This window comes from Symphalangus syndactylus, chromosome 24 (assembly GCF_028878055.3).
Source record: "Symphalangus syndactylus isolate Jambi chromosome 24, NHGRI_mSymSyn1-v2.1_pri, whole genome shotgun sequence".
Lineage (NCBI taxonomy): Eukaryota > Metazoa > Chordata > Mammalia > Primates > Hylobatidae > Symphalangus > Symphalangus syndactylus.
Window position 1 is genome coordinate 40,692,780 of NC_072446.2, and position 9,144 is coordinate 40,701,923.

A 9,144-nucleotide genomic window follows, 5' to 3' on the forward strand; every position below is an offset into this window, starting at 1 on the left:
TCAGCTTGCCTGATGGCTGGGGGCTGAGGGCCAGGGTGCCTGCTTGTATGTGGGGGTGGCTGTGGCTGTGGGGTTGTGCAGTGGGGGCAGAGACCCCGGGTGGGAATGTCTCACATGAGGTTTTCTCCTGCTGGGGACTTTCTCAGGGAGTTTCCTAGAAAGGGAGAGGAAGGGGAGGTAGGGAATGGGGAGCAGGGAGAGAAGGATACAGGCAAGGGAGAGACTGGGCAGGGGCAAGGCTGGGCTGGCCTGAGGGACTGATTCTCCAGTCTCAGATGCTGGGACTTAACAGCCCGCATAGGCGCAGTCGTCATAACCCTGATAATTTGTGACACTGATCCTGTGCCAGGCTTGTATATATCATCTCACCTGTGTGATTTGGAAGGTTGGCCCCGTTTACAGTGGTGGAAACAGGCTCACCAGCTCCAACTCCAGATGGCAAATGGGTGGCAGAGGGTAAATCAAAACCACATCTGTGTGGCTCAACCCTCCAGCCTCTGACCTGCAGCTTGAGTGAGGACACAGGGGTGGAGAAGAGGGTCAGGGCAGAGCTGGTGGTGGCCCCCAGAGGTGGGAGGGCTTTGCTGCAATCCTGGAAGGCCAGGGCTAGAAAGGCACCCCTTACCCATTGTGCAGGCAGGGCACCCAGGGTTCAAAAGGCAGCACCTACCCCCTGTTTGGACTTCCCACATTAATGGGGGAGCTTCCCTGAGCCTCCAGCTCCCTGAGGTCCTCTGGTGACTCTTTAAGATGGCATTTCTTGGGGCCAGCAGCATGGTCTGTGACTGTCCTAGGTACCATTCAGAAGTGACTGAGTCCTGACCTTTGACCTTCTCGAACTACCCCTTCTCAAGGAAGTAGGAGAAATGGGGATATTCTGGGTCCTCGTTAGAGGAACAGAGAAGGAATCTGAAACATTGCTGTCCTCACAGACCCCAGCACTGGAGGAGCAGAGGCGAATGGCTTCCTCCCCAGAGCCTCAGTCCTCCTATCTGGATCATGGGCATAGGGAGAGGAGGGAGGGATGCTGGGGCACTCTCATTCTGGTTTTTGGTATGTGGTCTAGAGGGTCTTATGTCCCACGAGGTTACATCCAGGGGGCTGCAGACCCCTTCTTGGGCAGGCAGCCCTGTCTCCTCCAGAGGCCTTCCCTTGCCCAGGCAGCCCTGAGGACTTCAGCTTTTGCTGCTCCCTCCTCCCCTGACAGGTCCCCTGGGGCCTGGGAGGAAGCGAGCCCGGCTGGACAGCCCGAACTGTCTGGTTCCCACAGTCTCAGAGCTGGGGTGGAGGGGGACCTGCAGGGTGAGAGGGGCTGGGAAAACGCCTGGCCAGCTGTAGGGCCCCTCCCCACCATGCCTGCTGAACCCCAGCCCGGAACCCATCAAACAATGGGGAGAAGGAGCAAGGGTCTGTGCAGCCTCCTATGGGCAGCTTCACGGGGCAGAGGGGAGAGGAAAGGCCCTCTGTGTGCAGGGCATGGTGAGGAGGGGGAAGGAGGTTCTTGTGTGAGTCTGTACCACGGTGTGTGCCTGTGTGGATCAGTGTGTCTCAGGCTGCGTGTGTGTATATGACAGAGAAAGAGAGAGATACAGAAAGACAGACCCTGCAGAGGCAGAGACAGACAGATTCAAAGGGGTGAGAGTTCTTTCTCAGTTGGGTCAGGGAAGGAGGCCTCTGCTGGGCGCTGTTCCCGTTGCACATTCCTGTGGAGCCCTGGTGACCCCAGTCCCTTCCCAGCCTGGGTTCTGAACTACTAGGAGGGTGGGAAGCCAGCTGGGCTGGGGGAGCCCAGGCCTCTGCCGCCGCACTCCCCAGCATCCCCCCGAACCAAGGAGGTTTAGCTCTGCACTAGGGTGGGGACTTGTGGAGAAGGAGGCTGAGTCTCCTGCTCATCCCTTGCCCTGGGGGAATGTGCGAAAGGGTCGCCCACATGCAGGCTCAGAGCCCCCTCTGCACATCTCTCTCTGGCCTCCGACATAGTCATGAAGTGAAGACAGGCCCCCTCAGCCCCAACCCCCTAAGCAGGACCCCGGACTCAGCGCATGCCTTGGACTCACTATATGAGCCTGGACCAGCGCCCACCTCTCTGCGTTTCACTCCCTTTGCCCAGTGGTTGTGGGGAAGGGCAGCCTGACTCAGGGTCTGAGTCCCAGGAACAGATCTGACCCGGGGGATGGCCTGGAGGAGGTCCCTTCTCTGGAGGTGCTGGGCAAGGAGACACCATGACCTCATGCACCCTTGGCTAGCTGCCCAGCCCAGGGACCCCCCCCAAAGGGCCTCCTGCCTTCACATTCTTTCCATGACCAACATTCACCTCCGGCTCCCACCTGACCACCCTCATCTGGACAGGGGTTGCGGGGACAGTGAATGCCTCTGTCGACCCAGATAGAGCCCCTTGGCACAGATGGAGAGACCAAGGCCAGAGAAGATAGGTGACATGCCCAGGGTCACATGGCAAGGAAGGAGCAGAGCCGCTTCTCAACCCATCCATGGCACCCCCTCTGATGCCTTAATGTAGCTCTGGAGGGGAGGGATAGGGCCATCTCATTGGACCAAGGACCCTCCTCATAGGAAGCGTGTCCGTCTCTAGGAGGCAATCCCAGTCCCCATTCCTCCTCTTTAGCAGGTGAGAGCAAAAAAGGATATTGAGACCCTTACAGAGTTAGACAAATCAAATCCTAAAATGGGAGAATCAGAATCTGAAATGAGTATTTCAGAATCTTCCAGAGTTTTTAATCATAGCAACTCAGATTCCTGGAATATCAGAGCCGGAAGGGCATCTCCTGCCTGATTTCTGAATCCTCTCTACATTAAAATGGTCGACATCACATGGGGTTCCTGGAACCGGGAGCCCACTGCCTTTCCAGGTGGCCGGCCCCTTCCCGCAAAAGTGTGGCAGCTTTGAAAGACCGTTAGGAAGCTTCACCTGCTGGGCCTTGGCCTTTGTTCTCCCAAGAGAGGAGAGGACTCCTGGCCCCTGGGGAGGCCACCCTCACCCACCCACAAGGCTGGCCTTCTCAGCCAGCCTCTCCTCCCCGATGCCTTATCTCCAGCCTGCTCTCCACCCACCCCCTTCCTTCCCTGGTTTATGGCATTCCATGGCCCAGAGTTAGACACTCCTGCCCACACCCCAGACAGTGCCTTGGCTGAGGGGAAGGAGACCCTCTCCCTTGGAGGGCAGGGCCCTGCAAGGCTGCCACAGTGATGAGAAAAAGCCGGGAGGTTGTGTCGGCCAGCCTGGCATGCCGCCTGCTGGGAGAGTATGCAATCCAGGAATCCAGGCCTCAGCCAAAACATCCCTTCCACACCCAGACTTCCATCCACCCATAGACCAGGCGCCACGTCCTAACTGTGTGACCTTGGGCAAGTTGCTTCCCCTTTTTGGGTTTCCCCCATCTGTAAAATGTGGTCTAGAGGGTACCTACCCCCATGATGTTATTGTGAGGATTACATGAGTTAATACTGGCAAAGTGCTTAGAACAGGGTCTGGCACATGGCAGCTACAATATCAGTATTTGTTGGCCGGGTACGGTGGTTCACGCCTGTAATCTCAGCACTTTGGGAGGCCAAGGCGGGAGGATCACTTGAGGTCAGGAGTTTAAGGCCAGCCTGGCCAATAGGGTACAACCCTGTCTCTACAAAAAATACAAAAATTAGCCGGGTTTGGTGGCACATGCCTGTAGGCTCAGCTACTCAAGAGGCTGGGGCAGGAGGATCACTTGAACCTGGGAGGCAGAGGTTGCTGTGAGTTGAGATCACGCCACTGCACTCCAGCCTGAGCGACAGAGTGAGACTCTGTCTCAAAAAAAAAAACAAAATGTTTGTTAAGTACAATAAATAGGTATTTGGGTACTGGACATGTCTCCCTTAACCTGATTTATGCCCCAGAGGAGTGTCTAGCTGCTGTGGAGGCAGGAGGACAGGATTTAGGGGGAGGAAGGACTGTTACACAGACAAGGCTTTTGACTCAGTTCCTGGCATCTTCACTTCCTTCCTGTGTGACCTTGAGCAAGTGGATTTACCTCTCTGAGTCTCAGTTTCCTCATCTGTAAAATGGGAGCAATGATTCCAGTCCCCAGGACTGGTGTGTGGGAAGCCTTGTCCTGCACACTACCTGTACAATTCAGTCAACAGGAATGAAATTAGAATTAATAAAACAACTCCATTGGAGGACCTCATGCCCTCAGCGTAGTCCTCTCCATCTCTCCCTTCACACAGGGCAAAACCCACATCTCCACAGGTCCAGAGGTGCCTAATCTCTTGTTCCCACCCTTCTGGTACTAGGTGATGACTCAGGGAGGCAGCTGGTGGGGCAGAAGGAAACGGTTCCATGGCTAAAAACAGGCCACTGTCAGCCAGAACCCAGCCTGGTGTCTCCGGAAAGACCAGGGCTGCTTCCTCTTGACCACAGCCCTCAGGGCCAGTTTTGAGGTTGCCCCGAGCATACAAACAAGAGAGGGCTGACCTTCCCACTCCCTTAGGACACTCGCCTCCCCGTGAGTTTCTTTTCCATCTCTAGGCCTTTGCAGCGGCTGTTCCCTTTGCCCCCACTGGCTGCCTCCCTACATCCACGACCCACATCACATCACCTTCTCTGAGAAGCCTTCCTGCACTTCCTTATCTAATTGGATGCCCCCAGATTATTCTCCCTCTGCATCCCATTTATGTTGCTGACATGGCATCTGCTGCAATGTAGAATTACGCATGTGCGCATGTACTCACATTTTATTGTGTCTCTGCCTTAGAATGTAAACTTCAGGGGCCAAGGGTTGGGTCTGCCTTATGCGTTTTGTCATCTTCCCTAACTCGATGACTAGCACATAGTAGTAGTCTAAAAGGTTTAGGAGTGGATGGATGGAGTCATGGTCACCATTCATTAATTTGCCATGAATTAAATCTCAAGGCTGGGCACGGTGGCTCACGCCTATAATCCCAGCACTTTGGGAGGCCAAGGCTGGTGGATTACCTGAGGTCAGGAGTTTAAGATCAGCCTGGCCAACATAGTGAAACCCCGTCTCTACTAAAAACACAAAAAATTAGCTGGACATGGTGGCAGGCGCCTGTAATCCCAGCTACTTGGGAGGCTGAGGCAGGAGAATCACTTGAACCCAGGAGGCAGAGTTGCAGTGAGCTGAGATCACGCCACTGCACTGCAGCCTGGGCGACGGAGCAAGACTCTGTCTCAAAAAAAAAAAAATTCTCAAAGACCCCCCCAACAAGGCTCCCTGTTTCGTTAACAGGCGAGGGCCACTGTGGTCTGGCCCCAGCTCCTCCTTCCTTCCCCCTCACTCACTCCGAGCAGCCTGTACACTGGCTCTGCCTTATCTTCCATGAATGTCCACAGGCTTCACTCCCTCATATCCTCCAGTTTCTGTTCAAATATCCTCAGAGAAGCCCTGCCTGGCCACATTCCCCATTTCCCCCACTACTAACACATTCTAAATTCATTATTGCCATTCAGTGTGTCTCCCCCACTGGCATGAAGCTTCACCAGGCCAGGAATTTTTGTCTATTCATTGCTTGTCTCCGGCACCTAGGGCAGTGTCTGGAACATAGCCGGGGCCGGAGAAATAGTTGTGAAACAAACATAAGCTCAGTAGCCTGTACCAGGCTCCACCTACAGATCCCATGTAACTTTTTCATTATTCTGGGAAGCAGGTATGATTCTTACCCATTTTACAGACAGGAAACTGAGGCTCAGGGAGGGCAAATAAGTAGGTATGAACCCTGTTCTGTCTGACCTGGAACCCAATCTCTCTGTCATCAGCCTATCTCTCTAGAGGCATCTCCCCCATCTCCTCCCCACAGTTCTTAACAGCCTCTCAAGCAGACATGGCTCAGCCTCCACCGGGTGTCCCTGCCTCCAGCCTCTCTCCCCCATTCACTGACCTCCCTGGCTGCAGGGATCCTTTGTAAGCATGGATCTCTGACCTCCCTTCCACAGCTCCCCATTGTCCCAGGTCAGCCTGCCATTCGGGCTCCTGCTAACTTCTCCAGACCTATTTCCTGCTTCATCTGATGCAAAAGCCCTACTGGCCTGCTCCAAGATGAGCTTATACTCAGCTCCAAGTCTCTGGACAGCAGTCCCCTCTGCCTGGAACACCCTCCTCACTCTCTGTCTGGAAAAGCCCTGCTCCTTGTGTGCCCTCAGCTTAGGTGTGACTCCCACTGAAGAGAAGAGAATAGGGGTTAATGTCTCCTTCCTGTTCTCATGGTTTCATGAGATTCCTTCCAGCTTCACCCTGATCCCCATCCTCCCACTGGGGTTCCGGAGGCTGTGAGCTCCCCACGGGCAAGGGCCATGACTCATTCATCCCCAGGCTCTCGCTGGGGGCCAGGCCCAGAGCCGGGCTCAACAAATGGTTGTGAAGTGGTTGCTGTGTGGGAAGTCAGATGGCCTGCCTCACATCCTGATTCCCCTATTCATCAGCTGGGAGCCCATGGACTTGTCCATACACTCCTTGTGCCTCAGTTTCCTCATCTGTGAAATGTTGATAATGAAAATACCTACTCATAGGGTGGGGACAAAATAAGTTAATTGATGGGAATCACTTGGTATAGTGCCTGGTGGCCAATAAATATTACCCATTAACATGAAGGAAGAAACAGGTGCATAGGTAGCTTCATAGGTAGGAGATGGTCCAGGTGGGCACATCCTTCAGGACAGCCCTGGCTCCTCCATGCCCTCAGCACAGCCCTATCACTGGCTGAATCTTTACCCACCACTGCCTTGTTGGGTCCAAGGTGGCCAGCACAATTCAAGGCCACTGGACTCAGACAGGAAAAGGCAGCGTCACCAGCCCTGATGTAATCCAAACCAGATGTGGCCTTAGTGGCTTCCAGATCCATGGGGGGTGGTCACTGTGGGCCTGGCTAAGGCCCTGAGGCAGGAAATGGTCTTGGAGGAAAGCTCTCTGGGCTGGGACCAACTGGGAGGAGCGCTCCCATTGACAGTGTTAACCCTTCTTAGCTCACAAAGAGGGCCCAGGACCCCGTTCAGGGGAAGCCCAGGCACAGAAGTGCCTTGCAGGGGAAAAACACAGCATCAGCGTTGAGATGGACACTGAGCAGGAGGGGCCCATGGCCCTGGTGCCTGTGGTGGGCACAGCAAACCATGCAAGGGGCAGGGAAGCTCAGCCTGACACCCAGAGAACTGATGCCCTGGGAACCTTTGCTCAGTCCTGGTCCAGCTTGACAGTCCCAAACCAGCTATGGGCTCCCTCCCTCCATTAGGGCAGCTCCTAGCATGAAAAATCTTTCTTCCTTGTAGCTGCCAGGGATGGGAGTGTTCCTGAAAGCAATGGGGCTGGGGCCTAAGCCTGCAGAGAGGCAGACCCAGCTCTCCACAGGGACCGTGGCTGCAGCTTTGCCCTGAGTGTGCTCCGTGGCCCTCAGTGGGAACAAGGTCTCTCTGAACCCACATTTCCCCATCCATATTATCGAATCTATACTCTCTGCCTCTGGGGACCAGGGGAGGCCCAAAGGAAGCACCTGATGAACCATAAAGAGCTTTCTAAGGTGTGCTCCTGGGAAGAGGTGGAGCTGGGTTCTGAATGGGCTTCTTGCACAGGACATGTTAATTTGCTGTGTGGCCTTGGCCAAGTCACTTTCCCTCTCTGAACCTGTTTATTTCACCTGTAAAATATGGTGCATGAGCACCCCATCCCGTCTCTCAACTGTCACAATGGCGCTAGGAGTGGCAGAGGAGAAAAGAGCTGAGGTTACCAACTTCATATTACAGAGGGGGAAACTGAGGCTTGCACTGGGAGTCAGGAGTCCTGGGTTCTAGTTCCAGCTGTTACTGTCTCTGATGAGGGACCTTCCCCATCTTGGCCTCGGTTTCCCCAGCTGGATCCAGGCCCTGGATCTCTGCTGTGGCTGGACTTCATTTCCTTCCCTCCCCCCACGGTGGTGACTCATCCCTCATCAACATGCTGTGTGGCCGAGGCTCAGCCTGGGTGGGGGCCAGCGAGGCCGAGAAAACCACTCAGAGGAAACCACAGGCCTGGCCCAGCTGGCAGGTGGCGGACAGGCAGGCAGGCAGGAATCCACAGCCCTAGGGGCCCTGCCCATAAGCACACCTCCCACCAAGAGCCCAACCCAGGTTCCCCAGGCCCCCCAAGCCCCAGACTAAGAGTCAGGCTCAGGCCTCAGAGTCACCCATTCACCACCCCAAGTGATACTGCTGCAACCGGACTCTGAACTCCCCGGCTCAAACAGAGCGGGGATCGCAGTGAGGACCAGTGTTCATGGAGGCAGGAGAGGGATGGGATGAACCGTCAAGGTTTCTGTCCGAGGGCAAGTCTAAGGTTTCCCAGGAGGCAGGCAGTGGTGAAGAGCAGGGGCTCTGGGCCCAGACCATCTGGGTACAAATCCTGGCTCTGCCACTGACTATGTAGCCCTCAGCAAGTGGCTGAACCTCTCTGAGGCTTGGCTCCCCACTCTGAGAAATGGACACAACACCTCGCAGAGTCACCGTGTGCAGCCGATGTGATCGTCAACACAATGCGGCACCCAGGGCCAGCAGCTGGCAGGTGCTCGATGCATGTTAACTGCTGTCTCTGCTCTTCCTGCTGGAACCTCTCTGTTCCCATAGGCCAGTCCCACTTCTCAGTCATCCTCACAGCCAGAGAGGCTGCACTCTATCAGGGCTCAGCTCTCTTGCCCTCTGGGCTGCCCCCAGATGGAGCCTCCCCTGCCCCTCACTGCTGGCCTGTGGTGAGGTGGCCGTGGCCACTGGGAAAAATCAGAGAACAGTCCTCTCCCCTGAGGCCCTCATTGTAGACCCAGCAAAGGCATTGCAGGCCTGCCAGACCTGGCCTCCACCTGGAGACCGGACTCTCTGCTTACACCCTGTCCTGGTGAGAGGTAGAGTGAACGCATGGGCAGAGCCTTGCTCTGGGAGACAAAAAAGTTCCTTTCAAGCCCCGGTCCCTGACTTGTTGAGTGGCATTCAAGTTCCCTCTCTCCTCTGAGCCTCAGTTTCTTCATATGTGGAGTAAGGATAGGAACATTATCGTTCCCTGGGCCGAGCACAGCCCTAAGTGCCTTACCTCAGTCTGACTGATGCTGCAGCCACGGCCCCACCCTATGAGGTAGATCCTAGCGCTGCCCACTCTCTCTGGCTCAGTTTCTCCCTCTGTA